The sequence below is a fragment of the Pteropus medius genome, unplaced genomic scaffold, assembly GCF_902729225.1.
Source record: "Pteropus medius unplaced genomic scaffold, Ma_sr-lr_union100, whole genome shotgun sequence".
Classification (NCBI taxonomy): domain Eukaryota; kingdom Metazoa; phylum Chordata; class Mammalia; order Chiroptera; family Pteropodidae; genus Pteropus; species Pteropus medius.
This window is the reverse complement of record NW_024353907.1, coordinates 2,982,950-2,997,193: the sequence shown is the minus strand read 5'-3', so window position 1 is coordinate 2,997,193 and position 14,244 is coordinate 2,982,950. Positions and strand designations below refer to the sequence as shown.

The 14,244-nt window shown below is 41.0% G+C and overlaps 1 protein-coding gene across 1 annotated transcript in view; it reads left to right on the top strand.

Annotated features, from left to right (window-relative positions):
- The window catches only part of DIPK2B (divergent protein kinase domain 2B), a 48,425-nt gene that overhangs the window by 24,229 nt on the left and 9,952 nt on the right, over positions 1 to 14,244 (top strand).

Sequence of the window (14,244 nt, the reverse complement as noted above, 5' to 3'; positions counted from 1 at the left end):
AGCATTTGTGACACTTTGCCCTATATTGAACTTTGTGGTATACATGCCACTCTGCCCCACTAGAGTACCAGTTCTTTAGAGGTAAGGATTATCTCTTGTTTATCTTTGTGACTCCAGTGCTTAGCACAATGCCTTGTATAAAGTAAGGACTTAATAAATTTTTGTTCACTAAATGACTTTCAACAACCTCAGAGAGGAGCTTTTACAAGTTTCTTAACCCCTGTGTACGATCATGCCAGTATATTTGGGTTAGGGAAAGAGTCCTTAGATTCTTTTTTGTTCTTCCAGTAATGCAGTCCCAAAGGGCCATTGATCCTAGTGACAGATCTGGGTTTGGACAGCTAGCACGTCCTTCTCAGGGAAAACACTCAGCTCTGTCATTTCTAGGCTTTGTGACCTCTCTCTCCAGGACCTCTTGTACTACTTTCTTATACCTACTATGTGGGAATTCAACAGTTTTTCTCTCTCTCCTGACTTTTCCCTGAATCTCAGAAAGAATCCGGTAGATGGTACCTTTTGAAGCTACCTGGAGTGCAATAGAGTGAGAGAAGTAAAGAAGATATAATAGGGGTTGAGGTGGGAGACAGAAAGGAGGCTCAGCCCGCCAGGAGCTCCTCTCAGTTATCCAGAGAATGCATCATTGGCTCTTCTCTGAGCTCCATCTGATGGAGAGACCCTCACCTGCTATCCTGGCCCTGAGCTGCCTATCCAAGCACACTCCTCTATCCAGGCTTTTCTCGAAACAGTAACCCTCCATACCCCAAATATACACTCCGGGTGGTTGGACCCCAGTGAGATACTTCAGTCAAATCAAAGGAGAGAAAAGTTACCATGAGAGATGCAAAAAAAGCCAAAGATGATGTGGTGGCTTTATAGTGTGTCGACATGGTTCCATAGCATAGTAGTTAGCATGTCTGCTTTACATGCAGAAAGTCCTAGGTTCACTCCTAGTGGAGCCATGGTCCATGATCTACAGCCATGCCACCCTGAACAAGCCCTATGTCTGATCTCAGAAGCTAAGCAGGGTCGGGCCTGGCTAGTACTTGAATGGGAGACCACCTAAGAAGACCAGGTGCTGTAAGCATAAATAATAATAATAAATAAAAATATAGTGTGTCAACTTGGCCAGGTGGAACTACATTTCCCAGAATTCCCTTCACTGTATGTTTCCAGTTAGAGTGGGCCACAGACGCTCTATTGGGAGTTTTGGTGAGTTAAAAGGAAACACTGGCCATTTTGCAGCTTACACACAGTGTCACCTAGCTGCTGGCTCCTCTTGCTGAGGTGAGGCAGCAACCAGGCCTGCAGCTGTTCTGTCTTTCCAGGGCTCTTTCAACTTCTCTAACTCTTAGGCCAGATTTATCTCCATACCAAAAGACCCCAGGTTCTGCAGGTCATCACGCCACCAAGCTCACAGGCAGTAAGAACTGGAACAGGTTTCAGTCCTTCCTCATGAATTCCAGTTTGTGCTTATGGGTTCAATCTTGTCCTTGACCATTCCCCACTTTACATCCATCTTCCTTTCACCACTGTCTGCCTGTGGACTCAAAGCTCCAACATCAGATAGGAGGACAGAAGCCTTACGGAGATTACTTAACCTTCTTCTACTCTTAATTGTGTAAAGTCAAACCCCTGTAAGTAAAAATCTAGTGATTTTGCTTCTTTGATTAACCCATAACTGATACAAGTGATACAACCTCAACAGAGGGGCTGGGGAAAGGAAGCCTGGCAGCCCCTCCCCGCAGGAAAGCACAGGCTGGTAGAAGGTTTTCCTGACAATCAGAATTCTGTCTGAGCTTTCTGACCACAGGACCTTTGCATAGCAAAAGCCACTGCGCTCCTATGGAAGTTTCTGCACACTTGCATGCACCAATGAATTGTCATAAGCACTTGGCTTCCTGTATTTTGAGAAAGAAAAAGAAATGAAGAAAGAAAGAAAGGAAGGAAGGAAGGAAGGAAAGAAAGAAAGATAGGCCAGCAGCCCATAAAATAAAATGGGCCAGTAGAGAATTATGACCAGACTTGGCATACCTGAATCAGAATAATAAACCATGAAATAATGTGTTTTACTCTGTGTCAGCTGTCCTGCCAGTCCCAACTATCAGAGCTGAGTTGCCTGCCACAATGGTTATTTCATCTGCCACAGTGAAAATCTTTGAACAGCCCACAAATGTTTCAGTGCCAAAGCCTTAGAATCCCTGGAGTGGAGGGAGATGGAGGAATGAGGTGGGAAGAAAGAAAGAAACTTCAATAGGACGGGGAAGCTAGCCATTACTTCCACCAGCAGGGCCATCCAAGATGCCAGCTACCCTATGGAAGAGGGGACCATGATCATCGCCAAGTGAGCCTGTGGCACCCAAAGGCTTGGCAGTAAGGGGCACAGGTAGGCAAGGGGAGGTAGCCCTGACCAGGGCTTCTGCCACAGTAAGGACACTGTGGGGAATTTAGATAAGATGGTCACCTACCTAACCACAACAATGCATGTCTCCAAAAGAAAACAATTGTTTGTATCTTAATCAGGGGTCAGTATTTTCAAGGATTAGGAACCTCTGCAGAACAATTAAAATAAAATTTGTTTTTTAAAAAGAGGTTTATTGTGCTGGAAGTACATCCATTCAGGCCTCATGAAAACTAGGAAGTGGTAAGGCACCTACTCAGGCCATCTTTGCCTCCAGAACAGCGTCATCCCTCATCTCTGCTTCTCTTTACATGTCTGCTCCATTGCCTTCTCAGCAGACTGGATCTCTCTCTGTGGTCATGTTCTCTGCTCCTCCCCAACATGACATGACATCATAATTCTTAGATGGACCACCAGCTACCTGACTCAGCCTCTCAGGAATCATGGGTTGGGGCAGACACCCTAAGTAAGTGCACTGAGGCACATCAATCAGTCTAGAATCTAGTATTTGCTTGTTAAGGACCTCCTAAGTGCCAACCCCTAACTAGGAGCTGAGGAGGTAACAGAAGTGTGATTATCCAACATTCCTGTCCAAAGGCACTGAACAGCTAAAGAGAAATCCAACACACATAGCACAAGGCTTGTGTAATAAACTCCAGGAGAGGGAAGAAAATTAGGGCTGGGAGTCAGGAAATTAGGGCTTAGAGGAGGTATGAGTTGAACTGGGAGAGGAAGGATGGGCTAGGGAAAATGTCACTGGCCGATGTTTCAAAGAATAAAAGAAGAGCATTCAAAGCAAAGATGTGAAAGTGAGAATAAGGTGCAATTGCAAGAAGCAGGAAGTGTCATGACTCATGACTATAGTATGTGTTGAGAGCAGTGGATAAACATTACAATGGCAAGACTGAGAGGGAGGTGGGGCTCTAAATTTTATTCTATAGAACAGTGTTCTCAAACTTGAGCAGGCATCAAAATCCACTGGAGGGCTTGTTAACACACGCATCTCTGGGCCTCAGCCCCCAGAGGTTCTGATTCAGCAAATCTGGGGCAGGGTCTGAGAATTTGCATTTCTCAAAAAAAGACGACTTGAGGATAGTGGATCTTTCCATGAATGAGACTAATAGTGGCAGGGTGGATGGGCAAGGAAGTGGGATCAGGGAGGCTTTGTGGCAAAGGTAGGACCAAGCCACATATACATAACAGCTGGCAAAGAATGTAGGGAGGGGAGGGTACATCCATGAAGCGTGTCATCTGCCATAGGTCTGTTGATGATCAAGATTCCTGGAAAAATGAGGACACACGGGATCTAGGTCCTGCCCTTGAGGCTGGGATTCCCTGGCAGTACCAGAGACAAAAAAGCCCAACAAGGAGGCTGCAGGTTCAATTCAAGATGGCAATATGGCCTGCCTGGGATTCAGACAGGCCTGGGTCCAAATCCTGACTCCATCACATAGTAGGAAACCCTGGGTATGTTCCTAAACATCCTGGCACACAGAATCCTCATTGCAAGCTGTCACAGTGCCTACTCCCATCAAAGTGTGAGAAATCACCAAGGAAACACATGCAACACCCAAAGCACCATGCCTGAAACAGAACAAGCAGTCGACAATTTTAGCTATGGCTTTTATTGTCATTGGTGTCAAAGATCATAAAACACAGCAATGCATGAGTGTGTCACCAAAAAGGCCACCATTTCTGCTCCTCCCAAAGGGCTTCACAGGCTGGCATTTACCCTGATAAATTCACAACGGTCTAGAGTTAAGTGTTCAATAATTTATCCACTAAATCGTTTAACAACTATGTATTGAATGTGAACTTTCTACCGAGTACTAGGAACATAGTGGTAAACGAAACAAAGTTCTTGCTCCCTTGGAGCTGCCATTCGGTGGTCTTGCCAGCACACACACAGAGAAGCCAAATCATACTGGCCAAGTAAATCACAGAGCTAGCAAATGAAATGGCTGCTAAAAAGACATTGTTGTCAGCCAAAGTGGAATACACCTCTTTCTGCATGAAGACAAGCGTAATGGAAGACAGCTCACAGTCAGAAAGGTGGAGGGTGAGTGCTGATCTGAGAGAGGAGTCAACTGGGTGATCCTCAGTGGCTCAGCCACCTGCCCATGGGCTGTGGTGCTAGAGGCCATGCCCTGTGCACCCTCTTCCCCAGACCTCAAGGCCAACTTCTGATGCTCAGGTTTTCTTGTTTGAGTATCCAATCTGATTAATCCTTTATGTCCACTTGGTCTATCCAAATCCAAATTGGGGACAAGTAGATGACATTCACTCCCCATCTCTTGAAATTACTTCCAGAACTCACTTACCAGGGTTTCCTGGGTTTTCCATCTGTTTTACCATATTTAAAGAAAGTCCTGAGTGAATCGTAGCCACAGTATAGAGGTCATTTGTTTGACCCTTCAAAAGCAACCTCATTTCCTGCTCAGAGATCCAATTTATTGTGAAATTTGGGGAGGGGGAATATTACCACTGACTCCACTGACCTCTCAAATTGACAACAGTACCCTGTGTTTACAAAGTACTTTACAGTCTGTAAAGCATAGCGAAGTGTTTATCATGCATCCAAGAAAGCCATATCAGGTGCTTATGAAGTCCTGAGACCCAGCTAGAGCCAAGTAATGGAGTGGTGTCCCTGGTGTAAGCCAAGCACCTACCATCAGGCCCACATGAGATATGAGAAAATAGGCTCAAAAGGGGAAAGGGACTTACCTAAAACACATCCCTGGGCCAGCTAAGCCCAGATAGAGAGCAAGCTGGGGAAGAGGTGACTAATGCCACAAATGGACACAATAGAAGGTATGTTATAGATCACAATGAACACAGCACAAATTAATATGGAGAGTCAAAGACAGGAGAGATCAACCATTAAGATAAAGAAGTCAAAAATACCTCCAGATATTCTAACCTGGAAAACTAGGAGAATGGTGGGATCACATATAGAAATGGAAAAACTGGGAAAGACACTGTCTTAGGGGCAAATAATAGCAAGTACTTAAAGAGCCCTTTTCATGTACCAGGCATTTTTCCCACAGATTTGGCCCTCCCAACACCCTGATGTGTACCATAATTATTAAGGTAACTATGCATTCAGGTTTGCCTGAGACAGTCCCAGCATATGCCTATTGTCCTGATTTACACTAATGTCATCACTTTCACTTTCAAAAATGTCCAGGTTTAGAAGATAAGTCATATAGTCCCCTTAAGTATTATCCCTCAGTTACACATGAGGAAACTGAGGCACAGATTAGTTAAAGAGGTTGCCCCAGGTCATGCAGTTATTAAGTAACAGAGCTGGGAATAAAGCCCATGTAGCTTAATTCTAAAGGACTTGCTTGTAACTACTTCATCATACTGCCTCTCGAAGGTTGAATCCAGTTTTTCATTTTTGCAGCTTGGAGTGAAGGCTGTCCACCCATCCGGGTAGAGACTCCTTCCCAGGCAAATAGAATCCAAGATAGAATGGAGGGAAGAAGTCAGTGGTCTGGAGAGGTCAAGCATGAAGATCCACCAGAAGGTTCTGGTAGAGACAGGAGAAAGGATAAAGCCACATAACTCCACCCACTCAGGGTGGCTCCTCATTATTACTCTCCTGGGAACCCTTCCCATCAATTTAAACGGAACTTCTCAACCATCGCATCAAGGCTTAACCCAGAAACTCTCTAGAGCGAGAGTCCCCAATCCCCAGGCCGCAGACTGATACTGGTCCGTGGTCTGTTAGGAACTGGGCCACACAGCAGGAGGTGAGCGGCAGGTAGCAAGCGAAGCTTCATCTGTATTTGCAGCTGCTCTCCAGCACTTGAATCACTGCCTCAGCTCCACCTCAGATCATCAGACATTAGATTCTCTCAGGATCACCAGTCCCTGGTGCCAGAAAGATTGGGGACTGCTGCTATAGAGTACCAGGAATCTAAATAGAAGGCATGCCCAAGGAAAGGATGTCAACCAGAGTTTGAGCCCCTGTTTTATGTGGAAACCAGAGCTCTGCTAGAGATAAGCCTTCTGGTGCAAAGGTAATATATATCCCTCACTCCATAGATGTTGTTTTAACATCTATTCAATCCTCTTAGATATGTTATCCACTCTGAGATGATACAAGGCAAACTCCAAATTCCAGACCCATTTCTGTATGACTTCCTGTCTCTGCTTCTACCCTTTGAGCCTGACTTTCTATCAGTGGCTGAGTTTCAGGGAATCTGAATTGATCAGCCTAGGCAAACAGTAGGACAGAGAAACTTCCTAATGTGGGGAGGTGCCTACCATAAATCTACCATATCTTATGGATTTCAAAGCAAAATTGAAATGATTTGGGGACTGCCTAAAAAATTTCCTCCCTCCTCTAGTACCAGTTACGATGGCTGAGAGGATAAGCTGTATCATAAAGTAACAGGACTGAGAGTTATAAGGATATTTTTGGATGTCTAAACTTTTTAATCATCCAAATAGTTTCTGCAAAATAATCACTGTGGTGGCAGACACTTGTAGAATGAAAAGTCAACAAACCAAGAAGTCTCATGTTATGTCTGAATTTCAGAGGAAAAATTGACCAAAAAGAACTTTATTAAAAGGGGAAAAAATTCTTCTACTGGAGCACAAAAAAACTATGAGCTGTTTCTCTTAATAACATAAACCAAACAAGGGTTTTCATGGTTTTGAATACAATGCATCTTGAAGAAATGTTCAGTAACTTTTGGCTTAATTATCCAAAACAATTGATAGTTATTGAATTGTCATTATTTTAATTATGACACATTAACTGTGATACATAACTAACTTAAACCCTGCTTCACAAGCATTATTATGACTAAATCATGTAAAAGGTGTTTAGGTGTGTAACCAAAAAGTCAACTCATGGGTTTATTAACACAAGAACATTCTCTTCTTCTCTCTGGGTGCTAGGAGAGCTTGACAATAGTAAATTCACTAAAAGTAAAAACTCATTTGTTTCAGATTTCCCTCAGGCTTCTAAATCAAGCTGTCCAGGGCAGGCTTCTCACTGGAAAAACTGACTTTAGAGCTGTGTTTTTTTCTGTTATCACTACATGTGTGTATCCCTACATATACCAATGGTAGCTTCTGGGGGTGACAACATGAAATTGTTTTCAGTTTTGCACTGTGCAATTTCATATTGTTTGAATGTCTCACAATGAACATATACAGGATGGCCAGCTTTGAAAACCTCTTTCCTTTCTGTACATGGAAAAAAGTACACTGGCTAACCATTCTATGCAGCATGGGCACTGTCTGTGGCCTGCCGGATCCATTGTTGAGGAAGATGGTGGTGGTCCTTGGAAAGGGGAAGCAAGGGAATAAAAAGACAGCATATCTGCTGTCTTTAGCATGTGTGCCATAATTTGCGAACATAAAATAATTTTGGTTTGTCTTATTTTTATGTTCTTTAAAGCTTTAGAACAAAATAACAGATTTTATCTGAGAAGGGAAAACTAAATCTCATTTCATCATGAAGCTCTCTGTTGGTCATTTGGATATGTCTTTGGAAAGAGAGGTCAGAGTCCTGATCAGACTCTGCCTTCAGCTACATTGTCCCCTCAAATTGCTGACTTCTGATCTTAAAAAGGAAAGTCGGACTTCTTGTCTTAGATTTTCTTTCTAAGAGCAGTTAATGTTCTTTCTTTTACATGTTTTTATTATCTCCGGAGCAAGTATTTAAATATGTCACTGGTGGTAAGTCTTTTTCTTTTGAGTAATATTTACTTTTTGGAAGCAGCCAAAAGTCATCCAGAACCATGTGGGAAGATTAATATGGAAAATGAGCTTGAGGATAATACAGTTATACAGGGGCTCAAGACACTGAGTACTTTAAAGAGATTCATACACATTGTCTTTCTGAGTCTTCCTGCCATTCTATAATCCTCTCTTGCAGAAGGAAAGCAGAGTTGCAGTTGGGCCAATATTCTGATCCTAACCCACTGCCCCTTCCTTGGGCCTCAATAAAACCACCCTTTTCTGGTTTGGTAGGCTGCTTGGCTTTCTAGGAGGCAAGGAGCAAAGACTCTGTTGAAAGCCGAGAAAAGAGACTGAGTCTTTGATGAGATTTTTGACGCATAGGAGTCTGCCCTTCCTCTGGACTTTGTAAGATAATTTTGCTTACTATAAGCAATTGGATTTTCCCAGCTGAAAGTATCCTAACACAGTTTGCCCTTGAAACTTGCCTCCCTTGATTTTCTAAACATCACTCTTTTGTGCTTTTATTTCTACTTCTCAAAAGTTGCTCTTAAACATCTCTGGCCTCCCTTCTTCTTCTGCCTATTCCTTACATTTTGGTGTTCTCCAAGGTTTCTTGTGAGCTTTTCTACTCAAACTGCACTTCCCTCGGTGATACTCAATAGAGTACCAGTGCCTATTTTCCCCAGCTCATCCGCCTCAGGAACCTCTACTTGTCTTTCAAAAATAAATTTAAATGTCTCCTCTATGAAGCTTCTCCTGAATTCTCCAGGGGTTCCTTAGCTTTCCTGTGTCTCTTTAGACCTCTTTGGCAGTCTGGTGAGCCCTATGGACTCCTCAAAATAATGCTTCTAATTGCATAAAATCCCAATTATATTGTAATACTTATTAAAGCATTTTTAAAACCCAGAATCTGATATAGTAATATGTGGTTCTTTATTAGCTCCTATAAACACTATAATTTTGATGTAGCGAGTTCCCTGAAGAGTTCTGCCTGGAAAAGCTGTGAGCTCCCTGTAGACAACAGCAGGGCCCAGTCATCAGGGCAGAAGTCAGAGAACTTGGTTGGCAGAAAATCAAGAGTTGATTTTTACCGGCTGTGGTTGCAAAACCGAGGCTAAGCCACAGCTCCCAACCCCCAAATTAGAGGGACCCTACCCCCATACCCTCCAAGACCAAACACCGCGGAGCCCCAGGGGAAACAGAGCAAATGCTACCGAAATTGTTGCTAACACTGACAGGGACTGGAACTGATGGTAGTGAGCATGATTAAATATCTATAAGAATAAAAAGACATTTTGAAGGCTTTATATAAAGCAGGATCCAAGAGGCTTAGACACTACCTACTGGAAACCAAAAGAAGAGTGACTTCTTTACAGCAGACTAAGGAGAGACCTTTATATAATAAATCTTCTTTCGGGAAAAAAAAAGCAGAATACATTTCCATTAATGCCCAGGCAGAGAAATAGTCCATTAAACACCATGAACAACCAAGGTGACAAAGCATCTCAGAAAGAAAAAGAAAAATCTCCAGAAAATAAGCTTATAGACATAGAAATATGTAACTTAAAGGAGAGAGAATTGAAATCTTTGGAAACATGGCGGAGTGAAAGCCATACCCAGATCTCTCCCCTTGAAACAACAATAAGCTGAACATCTAAAACTCAACAAAGAACACTCAAACAGCACACCAGCATGTCTGAGCATAGGATCTGCACAGAAGAGCTATCACAAGAATTTGCACAGGATCTGCACAGAAGAGCTATCACAGAATTTTGAGTGTCGGGCAGTGGACTGGGAGAAATAAAGAAGCAGCTGTTGGAGCTACATGTAGGAGGAAAGAGAGAGGAGAAGGAGAGCAGCGAATTCCATGAACAGCCCTGCCTGAGAAAGCTGTTAGCTCCCTGCGGCCAGTGGCAGGGCCCCGTCATCAGAGCAAAAGGCAGAAAAACAAGACAGCAGAAAAACAACAGTTGATTTTACCAGCCGTGGTTGAAAAACTGAGGCTGAGCCAAGTCCCTTACCCCAATCCAGAAGGAACTGCCCCCCATACTCTCCGAGATCGAACATCGCAGAGCCCCAGGGGAATCGGAGCAAACGCTATTGAAACTGTATGTAACATTGACAGGGACTGAAACTGACAGTAGTGAGCGTGATTAAATATCTATAAGAATAAAAAGACATTTTGAAGTCTTTATATAAATCAGGAATCCAAGAGGCTTAGACACCACCTAGTAGAAACCAAAAGAAAAGCAAACACTTTGCACCAGGCTAAAGAGCAACCAGTATATAATAAATCTTCTTTCAGAAAAAAAAAAAAAAAAAAGCAGAATACATTTCCATTAATGTCCAGGCAGAGAAATAGCCCATTAAACACCATGAACAACCAAAGTGACAAGTCATCTCAGAAAGAAAGAAAAAAATCTCCAGAAAATAAGCTTACAGACATAGAAATATGCAATTTAAATGACAGAGAATTTGGGATGGTACTTTGGAAAAAAAACTCAGTGAGTTCCAAAACAAGTCATAGCAACAATTTCAGGAATTGCAAAAACAGCTAGATGAGCAGAGCAAGGAGACTGTTCACTAGTATCTTATTTAGGATTTTTGCCACTGTGTTCATGAGAGATATTGGTCTGTAGTTTTCTTTTTTTGCGTTAACTTTACCACATTTTGGTATTAAGGCGATATTTGCCTCATAAAGTGGGTTGGGAAGTATTGCCTCCTCTTTGATTTTTTGGAAGAGTTTGAGGAGAATAGGTATTAACTCTTCTTTGAATGTTTGGTAGAATTCACTGGTGAAGCCGTCTGGTCCTGCACTTTTACGTTTTGGTAGGTTTTTGATGATTGTTTCAATTTCCAACCTGCTGATCAGTCTATTTAGATTTTCCAGTTCCTCTTGATTCAGTCTAGGAAGGTTGTATTTTTCTAAGTACTGGTCCATTTCTTCTAGGTTATTAAATTTGGTGTTATATACTTTTTCATAGTATTCTTGTATGATCCTTTGTGTTTCTCCGATATCAGTTGTAATTTCCCCTCTTTCGTTCTTGATTTTGTTTATTTGTGTCCTTTCTCTTTTTTTCTTTAGTGAATCTAGCCAGGGGTTTGTCAATTTTATTAACCTTCTCAAAGAACCAGCTCTTTGTTGCATTTATTTGTTTTATTGGTTTTTTTGTTTGTTTGTTTTAATTTTATTTATTTCTGCTCTAATTTTGATTATTTCTTTCCTTCTGCTGACTTTAGGCTTGATTTGTTCTTTCTTTTCTAGTTTTTGAAGATGAAGCTTTAGGTTGTTTATTTGAGCTCATTCTTGTTTTTGGAGATAGGCCTGTAATGATATGAACTTTCCTCTTATGACCGCTTTTGCCGTGTCCCCAAAGTTTTGATATGTTGTGCTATCGTTATGCTTCCTTTTTCATGTATCTCTTGCTCTCTCTTTTTATTTCTTCTGTGGCCCAGTGATTCTTCAGTAGCATGTTGTTTAATCTTCATGTATTTGTGGTTCTTCCTGCTTTCTTTTTGCAGTTGATCTCCAGTTTCAAAGCACTATGATTAGAGAATATGGTTCGTATTATTTCAAGCCTGTTACATTTGTTGAGGCTATCTCTGTGTCCCAGTATGTGGCCGATTCTTGAGAATGTTTCATGTTTACTAGAGAAGAATGTATAAGCAGTTGTTTTGAGATGGAAGGCTCTGTATGTGTCAATTATGTCCAGCTGGTCTAATGTGTCATTTAAGGATGTTATTTCCTTATTGATTATCTGTTTGGATGATCTATCCATATCTGACAGTGGGGTATTTAGGTCCCCTAGTACGATAGTGTTTTGATCTGCTTCTCCTTTTAGTTCTGTTAGTAATTGCTTTACATATTTCAAGGCTCAGTAATTGAGATCATAGATATTAATAAGTGTTATGTCTTCTTGGTGCATGATTCCTTTTATCATTATACAGTGTCTCTCAGTATCTTTCTTTACCTTTTTTTATTTTGAAGTCTATTTCATATGATTTTAGTACCGCTACTCCCGTTTTTCTCTGAATGCCATTTGCTTGAAATATCATTTTCCACCCTTTCACTTTGAGTCTGTATTTGTCTTTGAAGCTCAGATGTGTCTCCTGGAAGCAGCATGTGGTTGAGTTTTGTTTTTTTGATCCATTCTGTAACTCTGTGCCTTTTTATTGGTGAATTCACTCCATTTTCATTTAGGGTGATTATTGAAATAAGGTCTTCTTATAGCGTTTGGTCTTTTGCTTTCTGGTAGCTTGGTGTTTCCATTGCTTCCTTGTCTTTGTGTTTCTCTTTCCTTCATTTTGGTTGACTTTGTGTGTTTTGCCTCTGGTTCTTCTTGTCTTATGTATGTCAGTTCTGGATTTTTATGTGGTCACTGTTAAGAATAGGTACAGGATATGTGTGTGTGTGTGTTGTGTGTGTGTGTGTGTGTGTGTGTGTGTGTGTGTGTGTGTGTGTGTGTGATGTATGTGTATATATATATATATATACGGTTTTTCATTTTCTTCTGTGTGTGCCTTATCTCCATTCCCCTTTGTGGATTTGTGAATTTGAATCCTCCCTTTTTCAGTCATTGTTATCTCGATTTGACTCTATGTATGCTGAACGTTCATTACTATCTTGTTATAACAATTCTCTTCTTATTTTTTAAGTTTATAACACCCTGTTCTTAGTAAGGGTTGCACTCCTCTGCTTCTATTTGCCTGATAGTTACTTTACTCCTAATTATGTATTTTTTTGTCATTTTTGCTTTTAGTGAGCTGACCCCTTTTAGTATTTCATGTAATGTAGGCCTCATAGTGGAGAATTCCCTCAATTTTTGTATGTCTGGAAAGATCTTAATTTCTTCTTCAAATCTAAAGGAGAGCTTAGCTGGATACATTATTCTAGGCTGGTAGTTCCTTTTGCTTAATAGTGAAATATTTGATTCCATTCTTTTTGGGCTTGTATGGTCTGCACCAAGAAGTCCAATGACTATCTAATGGGTTTTTCTTTATAAGTACCATTTTCTTCTCCCTGGCTGCCCTGAGAATTCTGTCTCTGTCTTTGATTTTTGATAATTTTAATACAATGTGTTTTGGTGAGGGCCTTTCAGTCATCGTTACCTCAGTTTGTCCCTATGTATGCTGAATGTTCATTAGTATCATGCTATAACAATTCTCTTCTTATTATTTAAGCTTATAATGCCTTGTTCTTAGGAAGGGTTGCACTCCTCTGCTTCTATTTGCCTGATAGTCACTTTATTCCTAATTATGTTTTCTTTCTTTTTTTGTCACTTTGTTTTAGTTGGGCTCACCCCTTTCAGTATCTCCTGTAGTACAGGCCTCGTAGTGGAGAATTCCCTCAATTTTTGTATGTCTGGAAAGGTCTTAATTTCTCTTTCATATCTAAAGGAGACCTTATCTAGATACATTATTCTTGGCTGGTAGTTCCTTTCACTTAATTGTTTAAATATTCGATTCCAATGCTTTCTGGCTCATAAGGTTTGCACTGAGAGGATAATCTAATGGGTTTATCTTCATAAGTTACTGTTTTATTCTCCCTAGGTGCCTTGAAAATTCTATCTTTGTTATTCTGATTTTGATAACTTTAATACAATGTGTCTTGGTGAAGGCCTTTTGGGGTTGAGATAATTGGGTGTTCTGTTGACTTCTTGAATTCCAAGCTCCAGCTCATTTCCTTGATTTGGGAAATTCTCGTCAACTATTTGTCTGAAAATGCTTTCTAGTCCCTGCTTTTTTTCCTTGCCTTCATGAATGCCTATTATTCTTATGTTTCCTCTCCTGATGTCATCAGCTACTTCTTGAATAGCTCTTTCATTCTTCGGTTTCTCTCCTTCCTTCTGATTTATTTTTAGATTTCTGTCTTCAATATCACTGATCCTTTCCTCCATTAGGTTGACTCTATTTCTCAAGCTTGTTATTTCATTTTCCAGCTCTTGCAGTGTGTTGTTTATTTCCAGAAGTTCTATTTGGTTCTTTTTGAGGGTTTCAATCTCCTTGCTCTGCTCATCTAGCTGTTTTTGCAATTCCTGAAATTGTTGCTATGACTCGTTTTGGAACTCACTGAGTTTTTTCTGAAGTACCATCCCAAATTCTCTGTCATTTATGTTGCATATTTCTATGTCTGTAAGCTTATTTTC